At 50.6% G+C, this 19338-nt stretch overlaps 1 protein-coding gene across 11 annotated transcripts in view; it reads right to left on the bottom strand.

Moving 5' to 3' along the window:
• The window catches only part of MSI2 (musashi RNA binding protein 2), a 201133-nt gene that overhangs the window by 85392 nt on the left and 96403 nt on the right, over positions 1–19338 (bottom strand). The window lies entirely within an intron of this gene.

Raw genomic sequence — 19338 nt, 5'->3', positions numbered from 1 at the left:
CCCAGCCCTGAGCGTGGCTGGTCCCTCTGCCACCCCCCCACCACGCTGACCCCACCCTGGCCAGCGCTCCAGGCACCTCCAGGCTGGGGTGCCAGTCCAGATTCCCGGGGCAGCCCTGGCTCCCAGCTCCCTGGGGAGGGATTCCCTCACTGCTCTGTGCTCCTGGGGTGCTGGGGGCACAGGGGGAGCCCCCTGGCTGAGCCCTCCCTGCCCAGTGTGCCCTGGGCATGGACTGTGCACCACGCTAACAATCAATGCCACACTGTGCAAGCACAAATTCCAGTGCTGGCAATTTTTCCCCCCAGCAGTCAAGGCTTTAAAAAGTCTTCTTCAGCAATTATAGCTAATAAAACTACAATTTCATTCAACACACACATATCATTGTAACTAATTTTGCTCCATCAGGGCTGAAATTAAAACAGTCATTCAATCACGTTAATCTCAGGGCTCGCTCACCAGCCGTGCCATGGCAAAGAGCATCCCCAGTGCTTGCCAAAATGCACTGTGGCTACTGCTGGCCTTCAAAATGCTCCTGCAAAACACGAGCACGTTACTCAACGCTCACTCTACCAAGGGGGATGTAAGAATGACTAATGCTCTCCAGAAAAAACAGCTTTCCACAGCAGGACAAATTAAACATGACTTCATAGAGCATTTCTCATTAATTCCTTCTCTGGCATTAATAACAGGGAGCATTGATGAAAGCAAAGCTCCCATCCCATTATAAACTACTGAGGACTCTTGGAGGGTTCCTTTACTTCTGTCTTGACTGAGAGCTTCCCTGTGCCCCCAGATCTCCAGCACCTGTTAGCTGACACAGGCTCTGGCAGAACACCCCACCAAAGCAATGAACAGCTCAGAAACATCAACACAGCTCCTTCCTCAGCCTCGGGGGCTGCAGCAGCACAGAGGGGGGAGAGAAGGGCAGGGGGAAGAAGGCAGGCCAGGGGCATAAGGCAATAACCTCCCCAGCAGCAGAATGGTTGGGATGGACAAACTCCCAGAGACGTTTCTCTAAAGATGAGATACAGCCACACACCCAGGGAGAGCCACGGGGTCCCTGCCTGGCAGTGGGACACTGACCCAGCCAGCCTGGGGGGCAGCTCTGCCCAGGAGGGGTCCCCCATCCCCCAGGCACAGCACCAGGAATTCCAGGGATGTGTTCCCCCTGGAAATGGCAAAGCAGAGGGGCAGGGCTCCCCTCTCCCAGCTGCAGCCAGGCAGGGCTGCCTACATGCCTGCAACAGCTCTGGACGGTGACACAGATGGCACATGGCACACAGGCAAATCAAGGGCTCCTACAATGACACATTTTGTACCCATCAGTGTAACACACACACACTGACCTGGCCACAGACAGAGGTGCCACAGCTAAAGCCAGTCATCCAGTCTGGAACTGGGGTTAAACAGTGGAGCTCCTGCTACCGCCCTTCCCCAGAGAGGCAAGAACAGAATCCTGCTCCAAACATCTGCTGGAGAGGATCCAGCCTCCCTGACAAACACTTAATTCACCCTGCCTCAAAACATCCTTGTGTTTTACCCATCTCACAGACAAGGAAGAGGGTGGGACTGGAAGGGAAATTGAGTTACAGGCGTTTCAGTGACCTGCACGTGGCCCCAGAGCCGAGCACCATCCTGGAACCCTGCCTCAGCTCCCTGCTGGCACTGGGGATCCCCTCCCACACTCACCCTCCCCAGCTCTTTACCGAGGCCCCATCTCCCTGCACAAGTGCACAGACTGGGCATTATTTTCTGCAAACTTCCCCAACAGCAGAACAACTTCTGGCAAGCGTTTCCTGGTGGGATCAGAACTGAATGAAGAGCCCAGGCTCCATCATCCTGCTCCATGTGCCCTCCCCACCTGCCCGAAGGAGCCATCACCAAATAAAAACCCAAGGCAAAGCCACACAAGGGATACTTTTCAAATGCACACACAACACTTTTAACTATTCTCTTGGGGCCGTGGGATTGACAGGTTTGAGCTTCTGATGCTGAAAGGCTGGAGAACTTCTGCTCTTGGGAAAGCAAAGGCTGAGAGCTCCCTGCAAGCCCATCCCTCAGCTGAAGCACAAACAGATCAAACACCACAAGAGTCACCAGCAGCAAAGCTCAGAGGAGCTCCCTTCCTCCCCAGGTGCTCTCAGGCCAGGTGGGCCCCGCAGGGAAGTGCCCAGGGGTGCCGTGGGGCAGGGCAGGACCCTCTCCTCTGGGTCCTGCAGCACAGCAATGCCCTGCTGGAACATTGCTCCTTCAGCATTCCAGCCGGCCAGGTGCGAGGCGTTGGAGATTTTACTTTCACGGAACATTAGGCACCGTCAGCAGAAATAATTCTTCCTCCCTTCACAGGGCTCCTTTGCATATTAGCACTGCAAAGTTGCAATCTGTTTGCTTTTCCAAACACTCTTTGGAGGTGCTGCCCACCAGGCCTGGCTGGAGCTGATCCTGGCAGTGCCAGGGCTGCTCCAGCCCCAGCCAGAGGAGGGGCAGCCTGCCCTCCTGATGGGCTTTGCAGTCCCACTGCCTGCACAGCCAGATTTACACACGGCTCCTCCAAGGGGACATTGCCACTTCACTGATCACAGCACCAGCCTCTGTCCTGGCTTTGCTGCAGCCACAGCACTCCAGTCCAGAGGAGGCCACCGATGATGTCCAGAGTGGGTTTAGAAGGGATATGAGGCAGAGCTTCCTCCCTCTGAGGGTGGTGAGCACAGGCTGGCAGAGATGCTGTGGTGTCCCATCCCTGGCAGTGCCCAAGGCCAGGCTGGACAGGGTTTGCAGCACCCTGGGACAGTGGGAGGTGTCCCTGCCCACGCAGGGGTGGCACTGGGTGGGCTGTGGTGTCCCTCCCCTCTCACACCATCCATGAATAACCTGTGGGCTTTCCCTGAGTGCCCTGAAGCCACAGACAGAACCCAGCTCAGAGCCCTCCCTGCTACTGAGAACACCGAGAAAAGCTCTATTCACAAGAGCCCCGGGGTGCTTTCACAGATGCCTCTGCAGCAGTCCCAGGGCAGGCCAGACTCAGGGACACAGATCTGATTAAGAGACATCCTGAGCAAAGTAACAGGATCGGGTTTAAAGAGCTTCCTGCTGCCCTTCCGTAAATACCTGCTGAATAAGTGTGAAGATAAGACAAGGATTGCATTACGAGGCTTCCTGATGCATGAAGGGCTTTTTTATTGCCCAGATTTGAAAAAAATAAAGGATGAACAATTGCCACAGCCAGCTCCAGCTAAAGGCTCAGCTGCAGAATCAAACTTCAGTTTATTAGCAAAGGAAAACTCATCTAAGTTCTCTTTGACTGTAATGAAAAAAAGTTTCATTTTATTTCCTGCTGGATCCTTTTCCCTTTTATTGTTCTTTTCATATACTGACTTGCATATTAAGGAATATTTTTCCAGGGCTGTTTGTTCTAAACAGAACTGTCCTCCCTTGTTTTTCCACCCCAAATCAAACACAGCTTATCTCTCTACATTTAGGGATTTTTTATAATTTATGGAAAAACCATTTGCAAACCAGACCCTTGCTGTGACAATGCTGGTGAAGCTGCACTCAAGAAGGTGCCTTTTTTTTGGCCAGGGGGTCCAAGCCCACCCTCCAACCCTGGCTTTGCAGCAGGTGGAGGATGGTGGCTGCAGCAGCTCTGCCTGTGCAGAACACTCCAAATCCTCCCCCCGTGCAGCTGCTGACAGGGTGAGTGGTCAGAGACCTGCACTCTCACCAAACTCAGTGCTCTGATGACACACCATGTTTTACAGATGACTTTGAGGCTGTGGGAGCAGTCCCCTCACACGGACAGGCTGCTCCAGCAGTGCCCACGCACAGGAAGCACAAGTGATTCTCCCACTGCCACAAATTAGTGATAAGAACAGGAGAAGACAAGTCCCTGGCTTTGCTTTCAGAACCTGCTTGGACAGAGCAGAGCTATGCAACACCAGAGCCTGGGATGTGGATTTTCCTGAGCTCAGAGCCCCAGCACATCCCTGCACCACCCACACCACAAGCTCGAGAGGAGAAATAACCAACACGAAGCACTTGCTCTGATTTCTGCTGCTCAGGGCTTTGGACTCTTCTTTACCTCTTAAAATACCCCAGTTAGTCTTGATGAGAGGGCAGGGGCCCGAAGCACTTGAGGGAATGATTCTCTGAAGCCTGTTCAGGGCAGAAATCATCATTATGTTAAATCATCATTCCGTGCTGCAATCGCAGCCCCGGCTTCCAGAACGGGGAGCAGGGGACATGGAATGCCACTGCCATCACTCAGGACCTGGGGACACTGCCTGCAGCCTGCCCCTTCCACCCCAGCTCAATCAGGGCACTCAGACAGGAACATCAGCTTGGGCTGCCAGGATGGGATTTTCATGTTCCACCCTGATTCTGTTCCCTGCAGCTCCACCCCTTCCCACTCCGGAGTGAGCCACCAGAAATGCTGGGAAAGACAATCCTCCAGGAGGGCAGGCCATTAAGGCTGAATCTAATATTCAAAAGCAAGCAATTAGTGGTGCTGCTGTGCTGAGCTCCTGTCCCCCTGCCCTGGGAGGAGCGTGCAGCCCGCTCTGCCCGGGTCAGCCTGCTGGAGAGGGGCTGAACGCCCAGGAACCACGGCGGCCGCTGCCTAAATTGAGTTTTCACACGTGTCAACAACACCAATCTCATCAGCCTGACAGAGCCTCACCCAGGCATCTGAAAGCAAGGTTCAGCTGCAATTTTTAATTACCCCTGGACGGCATGGGGATTACAGGGTAATCACTGGAGCTGGGATCCTGGAACCACAGCACTCCTCCTTTAAAGCCTGCTGAAGGAAAAACAAGGGCTGCTGCTCTGAGAGGCCTTTTTTGTTGTTGAAGTCAATTCAACCTCCTGCTCCTGACATCACCAAAGTGCTTTCTTTGTGAGAAAGAAGCAATTTTCTTTAGTTTTTAAATGAAAATTTAAAAAAGAACCCTACTCCCCCCCTCTTATTATCTGTGTAACGAGGACTCAAGGCAAAGGCACAGAGGGAGAACTGCCCGTGCAAACACAAGATGGTTGAATAACACTTCACATGTAAAAATGGCCCAGAGTTTTCCAAAGGTGCCATTTCCAGGTGTGCCACATGCAGGGGACATGTGTCTTCTCTCCTGTCTTCTGCAGACTCCGCAGTGCCCAGGTTCTGCCTCCCCCAAACTGCTCCCGAGGGATGCTCCCACCTTTTCACTCCTTTTTCTCCCCAGGCCCTGGAGAACAACCCTGCCCTCCCTCCTCCCTCTCCGCAGGGCCCAACAGCTGCCTTTGAAGGGTTTGTTTGAAACCTCTTGGCTTCAAACACTTTTTATTTCTTGCCCAAAAGCTATTTGAATGGATTATGTCCCAGTGATGAATCTCTCCTAGAAACGTGACGAGAGCCTCTTGAATCACGGCAAACAGGCTCGGTAAATCAAACAAACGGCAAAACCGGGCAGAGAGAGGATCTGGGTGTTAACAATGAGGTGACAGGTCCACACATCAATCCCTCCTGACTGACAAGATGTCCTTCCAAGATGCCAGAGATATTTTTCAACTTTGCTTCCCTGACTCCACATTATTTCACAGAAATAACGCCAAATACAATAATTAAGCTGCGATCTTGGTGGATTGTTCACAGTGATAATTCCACCTTTGTAATTCAGCTTCAAATAAACCCCCTTTGTTCTGTCTTATTACACAGATTCTGGTATCATTCAAGTATATTAACTGTAGCCTATTACTGTCACACAAAAATGCTCCCTGAGCCATAGCAAAAGGCTCCCCAGACAAAACTTTATGTCATGTTAATCCAAGCTTTAATAACGATGAGGATATATAACTGTATTCTAATTGTGCTTTGTGTTTCTGCATACAAAAATCAGAAAATATCAGAAATGACAGAGGCAGCCCTCCTCCAGTCCAGCACCAGCTCCTGGCCCTGCCTCCCTCCCTCCTCCCTAAAACAGGGGCTAAAAGCAGCGGGGAGCAGCTCCAGCCAAATCCCAGCTCACGCCAAACTCCAGCCCAAGGCACAGAGGGAAAACTGGGCTGGTGGTGCTAAGTGCTGCGGCTGCTACTGCAACAGAAATTAATACCCTCTGAAATAGCACTTAAACAGGGATAATCAGTATTATGGAAATTGTACATGTTTAATTCTTGAGTGTCTGCTGAAAACATTGCGTGATGAAGGACTGTGGGAAGCGGAGCGTTCCTTCTGGAGCCAAGGCTTAAAATAGGCAAAGGGAAAAGAAAGGGGGGAAGGAAAAGGAAAGAAAGAAAAATAACCTGGAAACAAGCAATGAAAAGACTCACAAATTTATAATTGGGCATTTCCAAGGGGTGGCTGCAAGCTGGGAAATGGATTTAAGTGCAAGGCTCTGTCACACACGACAAGGCTGAGGCAAATGTTCTCTGCAATATTTTGCCTGTGCTTTTGCTAACCCAGTTTTAAGTGCACTAGAAATTAGATTTATCCCCTCCCATAAGTAAGGCCACAGCTCTGATCTCACACCCAGATCCACAGCAGGCTGGAGCAGCCAGATTTCAGCCTTGCTGTTCAGCTGGAGGACACAGCCCTTTGGACTCCTCCTCATCTTCATCCTCTGCTCATTTTCCACTGCAATTTCCCCCCATCTCATTCCTGTAAAATTTACTTCAGTGCAGTGTTCACCCAGTGAACAGAAGCAGCATGTGAAAGCAGTGAAGCTCCAAGGGAGTGGGAGAACGAGTCTGATGGATTTACCTTGGGAAATACCATAAAAAGTCACCTTCTCCCAGCTCCTCTTTCACTCAAACCCTGAAGTTCCACAGCTCACCACTTCCAAATCACAGGAGGCACTAAAAACCCAGCAGATCTTCAATAAAATGCAGCAAAGTATTCATTAACCTGCTGACACTGCAGCTTCCGGGCTCCATGTTTTGAGGGTGTTTCCTACAACATGTTTAAAAAATGAAAATGAACAGTCTTGTGTAAATCACAAGACTCCAGAAACTGGAGTATTTAGAAGGAAAAAAAAATCCACTGAACAGCCTGAAACTCTTGATAAATCATGAAATTTGGCAGGACCCATCTGACAATGTTTATTTTTTTCCCCCCCCAAGTTGTACTATGCTCAACATTAGATCAAAACAGTTTTCTTTGGCAGACACAGGTTCTGCTCTGCACTCCCCTTCTCCCTAACACACCATATGGACTGTTCTTAATGAAATATATTTAGAGGGATAGTGAACCAGCTCAGCACTGGTGTAAGTGCTGCTTCTCTGCAAGTCAGGGACTAAAAAACATCATGTGTTTTTGGAACTATCACTTTTGATTTATAAGTCCTTAAAAGTGCAGTCAGTAGGCCAGATTAAAATACCAAATAAAGCTTCAGTGATAGCAAACACACACACACATACATATATAAAGTAAAATTGCTGCTATTTTTACAAATTGCCTTTAAGTAGCACAATATAAAGAGCCCAATGAAATGAGAAAAACAGGCTTGGACAGCTTCAATACAGAAAAGATAACGAGACAAGAATTTATTAAAGAGTGAGAGGTGTTTTATTCTGCAGGGAGACAGGAAAGGCATTTCCAGGATTTCTAATATGCTCCTAGGATGGGCACAATGCAAATATCTGCTGAGCTGGAAAGGAGAGCTGTAAACCACAGGGAGGCTGTCTGGGCAGTGAACTGGTGGATGGCCATGGGGAACTGGGGCCAAAGCCAGGGCAGGCCAGCTCAGCCTCCCTCCAAGGCTCTGGGCACCCAAACACACGAGGCTAAAGCAGGTTCTTTTTATAGAAGGACCAACTCCTCTGCCCAGAGCCCAGCAAGTACCTCGGGATTTCTATGGACTTAAAGGAAATCTGCCAGTAATCCCATCAGCAGCAGCAAGGCTGCAGTCTCCACAGCACAACTCATCTTTTAAGGAGCAAAGTGCTTTTATTCTGGGGGAGAAGATCTGGGTCGAGACACTTTCAGTTTTGCATTTCCTCTCCCCCTCTCCTTTCCTGCTCCTGGAGCAAGAGGCAGGACAGACAGGCATTATCTAAAAACCATCTTGCAGTGTAATGTCAAGATCGATGTGTTGACCTAACAAGGGATGCCAGCCTTGGTAGTGCCTTAATGATGTGATCATTATCTCCTTACCTGAGTGCAGCAGCACTCAGCACGTGGGCAGGCTGAGCACTGCCCAGTGCAAAACACCACCAACACTCCCCCACCTGCAGATTCCACACATTTGGTGTCCCCGGGAAAAAAAAATGAGCTACCCACGCTCCTGACCATCCACAGTGGGCTCAGTTAAGCAGGCACAGCAGAACAGGCAGTGCTGCTGTTTCCCTCTGGGAATGCAGCCTCACAGGTCCTTGGTACCAAAGCCCAGCAGATCAGTTTCAGTGGTGCAGGGGTGCCTGGCACTCATCTGGAGCAGGGAGAGGGACAGTGGCAGCCTGGAGCCCTCGCTCCCTGCCTGAGCACACCTGGACTGGATGGTCTGGGGGCTCTGCTCCCCTTCCTCCCATTTTTCTGGGAAACACTCAGGTAAACACACACTCACTTTACAAATCCTGTCTTCAGCTGCTGTACCCAAGGCAGCTCTGAAGATTTCCATTTCCCAAGAACACTGGGTCTGGAATGAAGGAGTCTTGGCCACATTTAAAGTGTTTCACTTTGTCCTCACAGACATCACAGAGTGGTCAGTACCTGCCTGGCCAGCCACCACTGCTGGTGCCAGCTCTGCCAAGAGAAAACAACGTCCCCTCCTTGAAAGCAGGAGCAGGAAAAACCCATTTTCCACAGGCAGCCCCAGCAATGGCAGAGGCAGGACCATGAAAGCAGGGCTCACAGAACCACAGAGTGGTTTGGGGTGGAAGATCATCTTATTTCCACCCTGCACTGCACCAGGGAGGCAGCCCCAAGGCTGGGGTAGGGATGCTGGGATCTGTCTGTCTCCAGGGAGAGGCCGAGCAGAGATGTCACAAAGACAAAGCACACTTAGACCAATTTCAAGAGTGAAATGTGTGATTTTTGGTCTAATTCCAAAACCCGCTACCTGGTGTGAAACACCTCTTTCAGTGGCTTGTTCTGGCTCTCCCTGGACAGCAGCAGATAAAGAGGCAATTTATCATCCAGCTGAAGGCTGTGTGCCACACTCTGTCCTCCCCAAAGCTCCCTGCCTCGCAGGCTGACCTCCCTGCTCCACCCCGAGGTACCATAGCAACATGAAATTAGCACACACACAACTGCTAAATGAATAATTTACTGATTTCATAAGAACCTGACTTGCAATTTATAGTTCTATTATCTTTTATATCCGTGTCTTAACTCCTTTTGTAAAAAGGCTGCAATCAAGCTAAATAACATTTGAAAATCTAATAAGCACATCCAGATTCCGTGCTCTGGGGCGAGGGTGTGCAGCCTCGTGTGCCCTGATGTGCCAGCTCCCCTGCCCACTGTGGGCTGTGCCCTGGTCCCTGCCCTGGGCAGTGCCAGCAGCCCCTGCCTCTCCTCCTCCCCAGTGGTTCAGGCCCATCAAGGGAGCTCCAAGCAGATGCAGGAGTATCTCCAGCCTCAGCCTCCCAGCTGGGATTGTTTAGGACCTGCAGCCAGTGAAGGGCAGTGCAGTTCCTCTGGCTGCAATGACAACCAGGTACAAAGCAGATCTGAAAAGGCTCCCCCACCCCTCTCAGAGATGCCCTTCCAGCGACTCCACCGTGTCTGGTCTCTCCTTTCAAAGGCATTCATAAAGGCAGCATGACAGGAGATTCACTCCCAGAGTTATTCCCTTGGCTGGGCTGCTGTTGTGACGTGCAGCAGGACAGGTCTCTCCTCTGGGGACCCCTCACACACCCCAGGAGCTGGAGATGCTGTGGGTGCAGCTTCCCACCCTCCACACTGCTGAGAGAACCGGGCTGAGCATCCCCTGAGACTCTGCTAAGCAAACATGTCCCGAGAGCAGCACAGCTCTCCTTTGATTGCTTTGTTTTCCAGGCTCTATTCCTACTGGACAGCTGCTCCTGAGGTTTAGAAATTAAGAGCAGTGCAGCTATTAAAACCAGCCTTTCTGAAGGAGGTGGAGATTTGCAAAGATAACTTCCCGGGGAGAGGGAGTGGGTCCGGGGAGAGGAGGGGGAGGCAAACCTTGCCTTGGAGCCTGGCCTCACCTGCACCTCCCAAAAACTCCTCCCAGGTGCCTGGCAGCACAGCAGGGCACGGGGTGTGGTGGCACAAACAACATCCCCCAAGAGTCCACAGGTGTCCAACAGGCAAATCACTTGGAGATTGGATTTTTAGGAAAAAAAAAGATGAAAGAAGGGGATAGCACAGTATTAGTTATTTGGTATATTATTGTACTTATGATCTGAAACAAAGCCAGGGAGGAAATTCTCTTCCATTCCACAGGATTTTATACTGTGAGCAAGGGGGGCAGGACTCAATCCCAGGCCAGTCACACTGTGATCCCCAGGGATGCTCCAGAGCAGCAAAACAAGAGACTAAAGCTTGTGTGGAGAGGGGTTGAAACAGGAGAATGCAATATGCCAAAGACTAAAAGCTGTTTAGCATAATAAAACTGGCCCAACAACGCTGCTCTCTGCCAGACTCCCCCATTTTATGATCAGCTGTGAAAATCAGTCACCTGCTCTAAGGGAAAGAACAGGAGCAGGGACTGAGAAACCAGCCCCCAAAACCACAGAAGACCAAATGAAAACAACTAAGTAGGAAAAACTCCCAACGGTGACCTGAGACAGCAGAGCCTTCTGCAAACATGCTCACAAATGACATTAAACCAACAGACCCAGCTGCACACCGTGGTGAACACAGATTTATCCAGTGGCAAGGAGAAAAAAGGGGAGACTTTGGCATTTGCATAAAAATGTTATGCAGTTAAATGCATAAAAAACGAAGCAAAACCCAGAACTGTGCTGAGCTGCACCGAACACACCTTGCTGGAGTGTTATTTTTACTAATACAGCTGGGACTAAAAACCAAAATGTGTCAGATTCCAGGAACACCGGAATAGGAGGAAAAAGAACAGTTCTGTTTAAAATCTCTCCTTCCTCTCCCTGTTTATTGTTCCCATCTCTGTTGCTGTCTCAGGCCCAGCTGGACAATAGCAAACAAAGGCTGGTTAAACCCTGTTCTTAGTGCTTTATTCCCCAAATGCCCATCACCTACCAGAGAGCAGAGATAAAAGTGAGGAGTTTGACCTGACCGTGCTCACAATGCAACTCCTTCCCCGTCTTCTGAACAACATAAAAAGGATGTCAGGAGAGCAGATGGATTGGAAGGGAATTTGGAGAACAACAATAACAACACCACAATGAAACCTGAGACCTAAAAGCTGTCTCCATCCAACTAAAGCTCCAGTGCCCCGGGAGCACAGGGCGGGCACCACGCGCTCCTGGCACGGGGAGCAGGGCTCAGGCTGCCACAGACAGCCCAGAGCCAGCCCAAACACCAGCCCAAACACCAAACACCAGCCCAAACACCAGCCCCAGCAGCTCCCTGGGGTGATGGGAGCACAGCATCCACCACAGACACTTTTAGCACCTCACCAACAGCAGGGCAGGGTCAGAGTCAGTTGGTGGGGCAGAGGCTCCCAGAGCCCCCCGGACCCTCAGGGCTGCCAGTTCCACCTGGGAGCACCTCCACACCTCCAGCACACCTGTGTGCATCCTTCACCAGCACACCTGGCCCTCCTGAGCACCACTGACCCACACATCTCTGCAGCACAGCACAGCACCAGCTGTGCCAGGAGAAGGAGCCCCAGAAAACACAGGAAGTAAAAAACATTGTTAATGAAATATGCTCCAGTAGTGGCCCAAACCACTGTGTTACACAAGAGATACACAGCAGAATTTAAAGGAATTACTACATGGATTTTAAAAAAAAATAAATTACATAATGGAATTCTTTCATTTAAGAAGCTTCTTTGCAAAAACCAATTTCTTGCTGCTTTGATTCAATTCAAGATGCTCCAGAACATCCGCAGGCTGATCAAAACAAGATCTGGGGTTTATAATCCTCAGAGATGCAGGGGATGGGGAAAGGGAGGGACATGGCACAGCCTGGGCTCTTAGCACAGAGCACATCCCAGTCTGGCCCGTTCTGTCCCTGTCCATGAACTCCTTCCTGCCCAGTCAGCTCCTCCAGCTGGCACCTCCCACTGGGGGCCTTCTCCAGCCAGAAATTACATTTCTGACAGGAAATCTATTTCTTGCAGGGGTAGCATCCTCGTTGGAGAAGTGTCTTCATTAGAAGCTCATTTCATGCCAATGAAGAACTTCCAGCACTCTGTGATGTTTGAGAAGAAGATGCAAATCAGGGCCTATTGCTCAGCATGTTTCTGAGTGCCAAACAATTCCAGCTTGTTTGACAACTCTTCCTTAAGATGAAGCTAAACTGCCCTTTTGTGCCAATTAAAGACTCACCAGAACACAGTCTGAACCTGCATTACTGTTTAATAAAAAGGGGAAGAAACAATTTTCTTCCCTTTTAAAAAAATACAAACATCTTGCTAAGGACTCTTGTGACAGGAGGACTTTTTGTTCATTAGGACTCCCCAGCAGTAACCATGATAAAAGATAGCTGTTTCTCTAGGCAGACCAGAAAATCACCCTCCTTCCAAAGCCCCCACATCCACGCTGCAAACACCTCCAAGCAGACCAGGCTCCCCAATCCCAGCACTCTGGAGGCACCACTCCTCTGAAATCCAAGCAAGACAAAGCCACCCCCAGAGCCCAGCTCTTCCAGCCCTGCAGTGGAGGAACTCAACAGTGAGGTGGAGGCTGGTGTGGGCTTTGGGGTTTTAATCATGGCTTATTTACACCCTGCACTCTTTAAGAGGATGGATTAGAGAGTCAACAGATCTGAAACAATAACAAAATTCTGGCCAGAACCATCCTGTGAGAAAGCAAAGCAAAGCAAAGGCAGGAGCCACCAGAGCCTCTCTGTGCCCCACCAGCAGCAGAGGCTCTGCAGAGCTGCCTCCACAAAGGGCTTCTCACATGAAGCAGATTTAAGTGTCTCTGACATGCTGAGATGGTCTGTGCCTCACCGTCAGCACAGCTGATGATGCCAAGAGTGGTTTTTCTCTGCCACTTTATACAAGGTTATTTCCATTCCTTTTATTTTTCTAAATTGTTTCATTATGTTTGTCTAAAACACGTTCACTGCCTTGGAAAAACAAAGGCAGGAACAAGAACAAATCAAGCCCCTCACTAAGTTGCTCTGGAATTTAAAAGAAGGTGGGAGAGAGGAGAGCAGAGGCAGCAAGCAGCTGCCCAGCACTGAGCTGGGGCAGATGTGGAGCTCACAAACCAGAGGAGATTCTCCTCAGCCTTCCCTGAGTTCTTGGCACCCCTGGGCACCCCAGGGCTGGCACAGGAGCAGCTCCTTGCCTGGGGCAGAGCCCAGAGCACTGCCAGGGCACAGACCTGAGCTGGGCTCTGCCTCTGGAGCACCTGGCTTTGGTCAGGGTCAGTGAGAGCACAGAACAACATCTGGCAGGTGAAACAGGCACTGCTCAGGGCCTGCCCCCTCTCTGGCACAGGATCAGCAAAGCAGGGGCTGCAGGCACAGCTGGAGGGGAAGCTGGAACAAGCTCCTGCCCAAAGGGAAGGGAAAAAAGAGCAACACAGGCTTGCATGAGAGGGACACAGCTACCCAGGAGAGCTCAAACTGTGCTCCCTTGAGCTAAGGAGCTGCAGGAATGAACAAACAAACAAACAAACAAACAGCAAACCCCACATCACCTAAACACCCCACAGCCTCTTCCCAGCCACTCTGTCTGTCAGAGCCCCTGAGCACACCAGCCCCAGCAGGGGGACAGGGCACTCCTGCCCCTCCTGAGCTGCAAGCCACACTGACCCAAGAGCCCTGTGCCCACCTCCCAGGCCAGGCTGGCTCCCTCAGCCAGCTGGGCTTTGTGTAACTCCCCACGTGGGCACTGGGCACTGTCTCTGTGTGCCATGCACGGGCAGCTATCATACACAGACCCAAAGACAGAAAAATTCCTTCCCTTCAAGAAGTGCCCCATCTTGGGGAATGTTTGTTTGGATTTTTTTTTTTTTTTCTGTCAATGAATTTTGCTCGTGGCAATGGTTTAAAGCTGGACTGATTCCACACAGAAGCTAACCAAAAGCATTTGTTTCTCAATAAAAGCCTCAATTGGGAACAGGCTATATAAAAAATAGTTTTAAAAGGAAGGGAGGGGGGAAAGGAGAAAGAAAAAAGCCTTTACTTAGTCATGCAAGTCAAACACTGTAGAAGAAGAATGAAATATGAGTGTGAAAATCCTGGGAACATGGCACTGGAAGGGACATTCTGTGTCTTACAGACCTTCACTGTCTTAAGCAACAGTCTATGCTATTCCTTTCACTTACTGATAGTCTTAAACTTAATTTCAACCTCCAGGCTAAATCTATTAATCTTACTTCTTCTGGCTCCCTTGTTGATTCTGCTCCTCAGTCAAACAATCCTCTCTGCAGGTGCTGAACCCCAAGACACTTGGGGAGGCATCACCCTCTCCTGCCAGCCTAAATCAACTCTTCCAGCTTCCCCCCTTTTCCCTCAACCATATGAAAAGCTGTAAGTTCCCCATTAGGATCAATTTCTGCAATGATCAGATGGTGTAAAGGCACCAGCACCTCCCCTTCTTCCCCAGACACAGCCGGGCCCTCGCAGAGCCTGTTCCCCTTCACACTCCAGTCCTCCTCACAGCTTCTCCTAAAGCTGTTTCTTTTAACGAGTCCCTCACGGTGTTTTAGTCCATTAATTTATCACACTTTCCTGTTGCAGCCTTCACTGTCATTTCCAGCTGCTCCTGTGAGACAGCTGGATCCTGCTCTGCTCGGCAGCTCCGAGTCCCCCGAGCCCCTGGCACAGGAGCCAGCCAGTGCCCAGGCAGCCCGGGCAGTGCCCAGCCCTGCAGGGCTGCCTCAGACACTGCTTCCCTCAAAGCCCTTCCAACCCAGCACAAGTCAGAAAATGAACCCAAGGGTCTGTGCTTGCACCGTGCCCTCCCCCTCGGAAAGCTCCCAGGCAGGAGCTGCTCCCTGGCAGTGAATCTGAGCTGGGAAGAAAACCCAGCAGTGAAAAGTGAATGAAATGCAAAATGTAAACAAACAGACTCAATGACATAAAATAAAATTATCGAGTTTTTGGATGCGATCCAAACTTAATAGCACAGAAGGAAGTTTACATTGAACTTGGGGATTTTTAACCTCAAGTGTCTGTTTAATTAAAAAAAAAAAAAAACAGCTGCTGGCTACATATTTGTGCAGTACACTTTCACACCACACACACCCGCCTGCCAGACTCCTGCATTTCAGTACAAGGAATTTAAAAAGTGCAAGGAGATGGAAGGATCACCCTGCTGATCCCTGCCTGCTCCCCAGGCAGCCCTGCCAAGGGACCCTGCCCTGCTGCCTCCAGGGAAGGCTCTGACCCGGGCAGTGCCAGGGCACCTCCGGGTCTGGGGTTTAGCAGAACTTCTCCACCAAGAGGGCTCTGTGTGCATGTGGCACTTGGGGACATGGCCATGGCTTAGGGGTGGCCTTGGCCCTGCCCCTGGCAGCTCCCAGCAGTGGAGAGAACTCCCAGGAATGCCTTAACTCTTCCCTGCCCTCCTCCAGGGACACAGGCACCTCATGGAGAGAGATCTGCTCCAAAATGGGTCATTTATTCCATACCCTTGTTATTTGCAGCAAAGTATAATGGAAAAAATTGACTGTTTGCTTGGTGCAATAGGGCATGACTCTTTACACAGAAATAATGGCTAAACAGTGATGGATTCTAAATCTCCATTACAGTGAAAGATTTGAAGGAGTAAAGCAGTTAGAAAAATAATTGGTTTTCTTGTTTAGCTTTAAAAAGCCTTTACACACCGCCAAATGGAGAAGACTTCTCACTTTATTTTGTTTTTTCTTTGAAGGGGCAGTGTTCCATTAACAAAGGGAACAAAAACAACCCCAACCTACTTAGGGAAAAAGGGAGGCCTTCGACCTTCTCTGGGAATCCTGGAGGGCAGGGAAGCCCAGGAGATGCAGGAGCACAGCCCCATCCCTGCTGGGCAGGGCACAGGGAGGTGAACATGGCTCAGCACTCAGCCTTGGGCTTCTGCCCCAGACAAATCATTGCCACAGCACACCTGGAATGCCTGGAGAGCTCATGGGAAAGACTTGAGCACCCTCAGCCAGGCACCAAACCTGGCCGGGAAGCGAGGGTCCCTGGGTCCTGGTGGAAGAGCCTGAGACCTCAGGAGACAGAAGGGGAAGAGATGATTTACACCTAAAAATTAACCCTTCCAGCACCTCTCTTCCTACATCCAGGCAGGAAAACAAGCCCCAGCTAACTGGAAGTTGCATAACAACAATGAAAACCTCAGAGGGCTTTTTGATAATGACAAAAAAGCAGGTGCTTACGGGTTCAGAACCCTCCAGGATCCCTCTGAATATTTCAAACACCAAAATGAGAGACTTTTTCATGTTTTCTAAAGGCAGAGACCTTTCCCCTGTGCCCAGCTCCTCTGAGGCAACTCTCTCAATTATTCAGCAGCTGGCTGATGAGGTTTGGTGGCGGCTGGTGGCACCCAGGGAGCAGGGAGGGGACACAGCTGCCCTGACATTTGCAGCATCCCGGGGGAGCAGCCTGAGAGCAGAGCCCGGCCGGGGTGACCCGGGGCACCCTCCCTGCTCCAGGGCAGCTCTGCACACAGAGCAGCAGCTGCTGGGAGCTGCTTTCCTGCAGACTGCTCAGCAGGGACCAGCAGTGGGTGCCAGGGGGGAGCAGCAGGTGCAAAGCACCTATTGAGGCCCCATTAATTTTTCAGGGATTCTCAGGCTTTGGCCTTTACAAAACGCGGCAGGAGGAGGAAAGAGGAGAAAGAGACTCCAGGCAGGAGGAGAGTCTCTCCCCAGCAGCCCTCTCCTCATCAAACAGCTCTGTCAAAACAGAGAAATGAACAGAAGCTGATCTGAGCTCCTGGCATTCCCTAATTGGAAGGGAAAATCCCGGGCAGAGCAGGGAGGAGCGGGGGCCCCTCGCTGGTGCCCGGGCTCACCACGGCACACACAGGCACAAGTTTCTCTCCCCGGCCCAATTCCCAGAAATTTATTCCAGTTGTAAACCATTAGGCGCCAATTTTTCAAATCAACCTTAAGAAATTCTATAGCAGTGGCTGCCTGATAGACTCTGAAAAATCTTTTGCCATCTCGCAGCTGAGCAAACGTTACCTAAAAACATCTTAATAAGGCTCTTGCTGTTCTTTCACCTCACAAAAGGGGAGACAGTGAAGGGCAGCTCTGTGCAGGTGCTGAGGGGAGCAGCACTGCTGTGGGTGACCCATGCAGCTCCAGAGGGATGCAATCCCCCCTCCATCACCCCGAGGGCTGTGTGCTAACAGCAGCCAGAGCAGGGGGACGTCCACAGCCCTGGCCACAGAGGGGAAAAAGCCTTCCCACTGTTTCTTTGGGGTGTAGGGAAAGAGGGGGGCACAGGGGCTGCCTGTGGGCTCTCAGCAGACTCCCATGGTCACTGCTCAGCTGTGAGTCACAGCCATCTTTACAGCCCAGGGAATTACAGAAAACCCAAATCAGCACCAGTTTAACCTTAATATTCCTGCTGTGGATTTCAGCAGCTCAAGGTCACGCTGGGAGGGAGCAGAGCAGGGCTGTGAAGGTCACCTCCAGCTGAGGATGCCCCTCTCTCCAGAGCTCTCCTCCTCCGAGGGGCAGCTTGGCCAAAAGGTCCCCAAGTTTTCACTGTTTCTCAGGAAAGTTTTAGACCAGCTATATAAAATTGTCCCATTATGCAGGCTGGAGAGCTGGCCAACAATAACCTTGGCTAACTCAAAGGCCTGTGCTCAGGATGGAGGAAAAAGACCCAATATCCTATTCTACAGCTATCTGAAAATTCAGATTATATGTCTCATGCCCCTCATGATTTTTTCTAGCTATCCCTGGGGCACCAGATACCCTGCATCTTCTTTATTTATGTTTAAATAAAATGAAATATTCCTCCTGGATTCCATAACAAATTCCTGCACACAACTTAAGGAAATAAATGTCTCATTCCAAAGCCCACCCTCAGGCTCAGCCTATCCTCCCTGCTTTGCATGCCCTTTACATTGAACTGCCTCGGAAAGCAATGCCAGGTGGGCAGGGGAGGGTTTCAGCTTCCTTTTGTGCAAGTTCTGATGGCTTTGCACACACACGGAGCTCCCGAACGCGCTCCCGCAGCAGCGCCACGGCCAAGCGCTCTGGGAAGAATGCACTCACCCTGCTCTCAGCTCTGATCCAAGTGTTATAACCAGGACTCAAAGCCCCAAAAGCGGGGGGAAAAAATGAGGCTTATAACGTTAATGCAGGCAGCTTTAGGCTCGGTGCTAACAGAAGATGTCTGTGCTCAGGAGGAGCCCGAGCCGCGATAATCAAGGCGCGCACAATATCCACTGAGTGTGTGAATATCCCAGCCCTGTGAGCGGCTTACAGGCATTACAAAGGCTGAGCTGGCGAGGAGAGAAAGGATTACTGAGGGCCACAGTTCATTCTGCTTCTGCATAAACAAACTACGACCTTGATTAAATTAATAATCAAACTTAACATTCCCGCTAAAGAGCTGCCGGAGATAACCGCCCGCACCGCTCCGGCCCCCGTGGACAAACGGACACCCTCCAGCTTCCCAGCTCCAAAAAGCCTAAACAACCGCTTAGCAGGATTAATTTTTAATAACTCAGCACTTTGTTTTTATGTACTTATTAAAATTTAAGACACCGAGGCAGTGACCCCTGTAATTTTTCAATTGTTCCAAGCATGGAGCCTGGGCTGGGTAATTACGCTGGAACAGCTGTTGGAGACGACCTTGCCATCAGTGGGGAAAAGTGATGCAATCCTATCGGTTTGCTAAGCTCCAAACACTTCCTCTCCTCCTCCCTACCCCCTTATCATTTCAAATAAGTTCATGAGTTAATTACACAGAATAATTCAGAGGGTTATTTGGGAAAACAAACCCTCTTGATAGACTAATAAACGACAGCCGCAGCTACACGCACACGGGGTACTCGCAAACTTCACCTTCACCAGGAAATATCCATGATTCCTGTGCCAGCCCTCCTCTCCAGTAATGCTGAGCAGCAGCAAGGAGTCAGTGGAACTCAGATCCAAACCCTTCCACAAGGAAAGGCAGTAGAACTGTGGCTGCTGGCACTGGCTCCCAGCACTTGGGAAGGGTCCTGCAGAATTTTGTCAGGGTAAAAAATAAAAGCTGGGCCTGCACAGCCCCAGCAGAAACCAAAGAGCTCCCTGCAGCCACTGCTGCCAGGGCTGAAGCTGCTGGAAACAGCCACACATTCTCTAGAGGTATCAGCC

The sequence above is a fragment of the Serinus canaria genome, chromosome 19 (assembly GCF_022539315.1).
Source record: "Serinus canaria isolate serCan28SL12 chromosome 19, serCan2020, whole genome shotgun sequence".
NCBI lineage: Eukaryota > Metazoa > Chordata > Aves > Passeriformes > Fringillidae > Serinus > Serinus canaria.
Note: the sequence above shows the minus strand (reverse complement) of the source record. Positions and strands in the feature narration are given on the sequence as shown.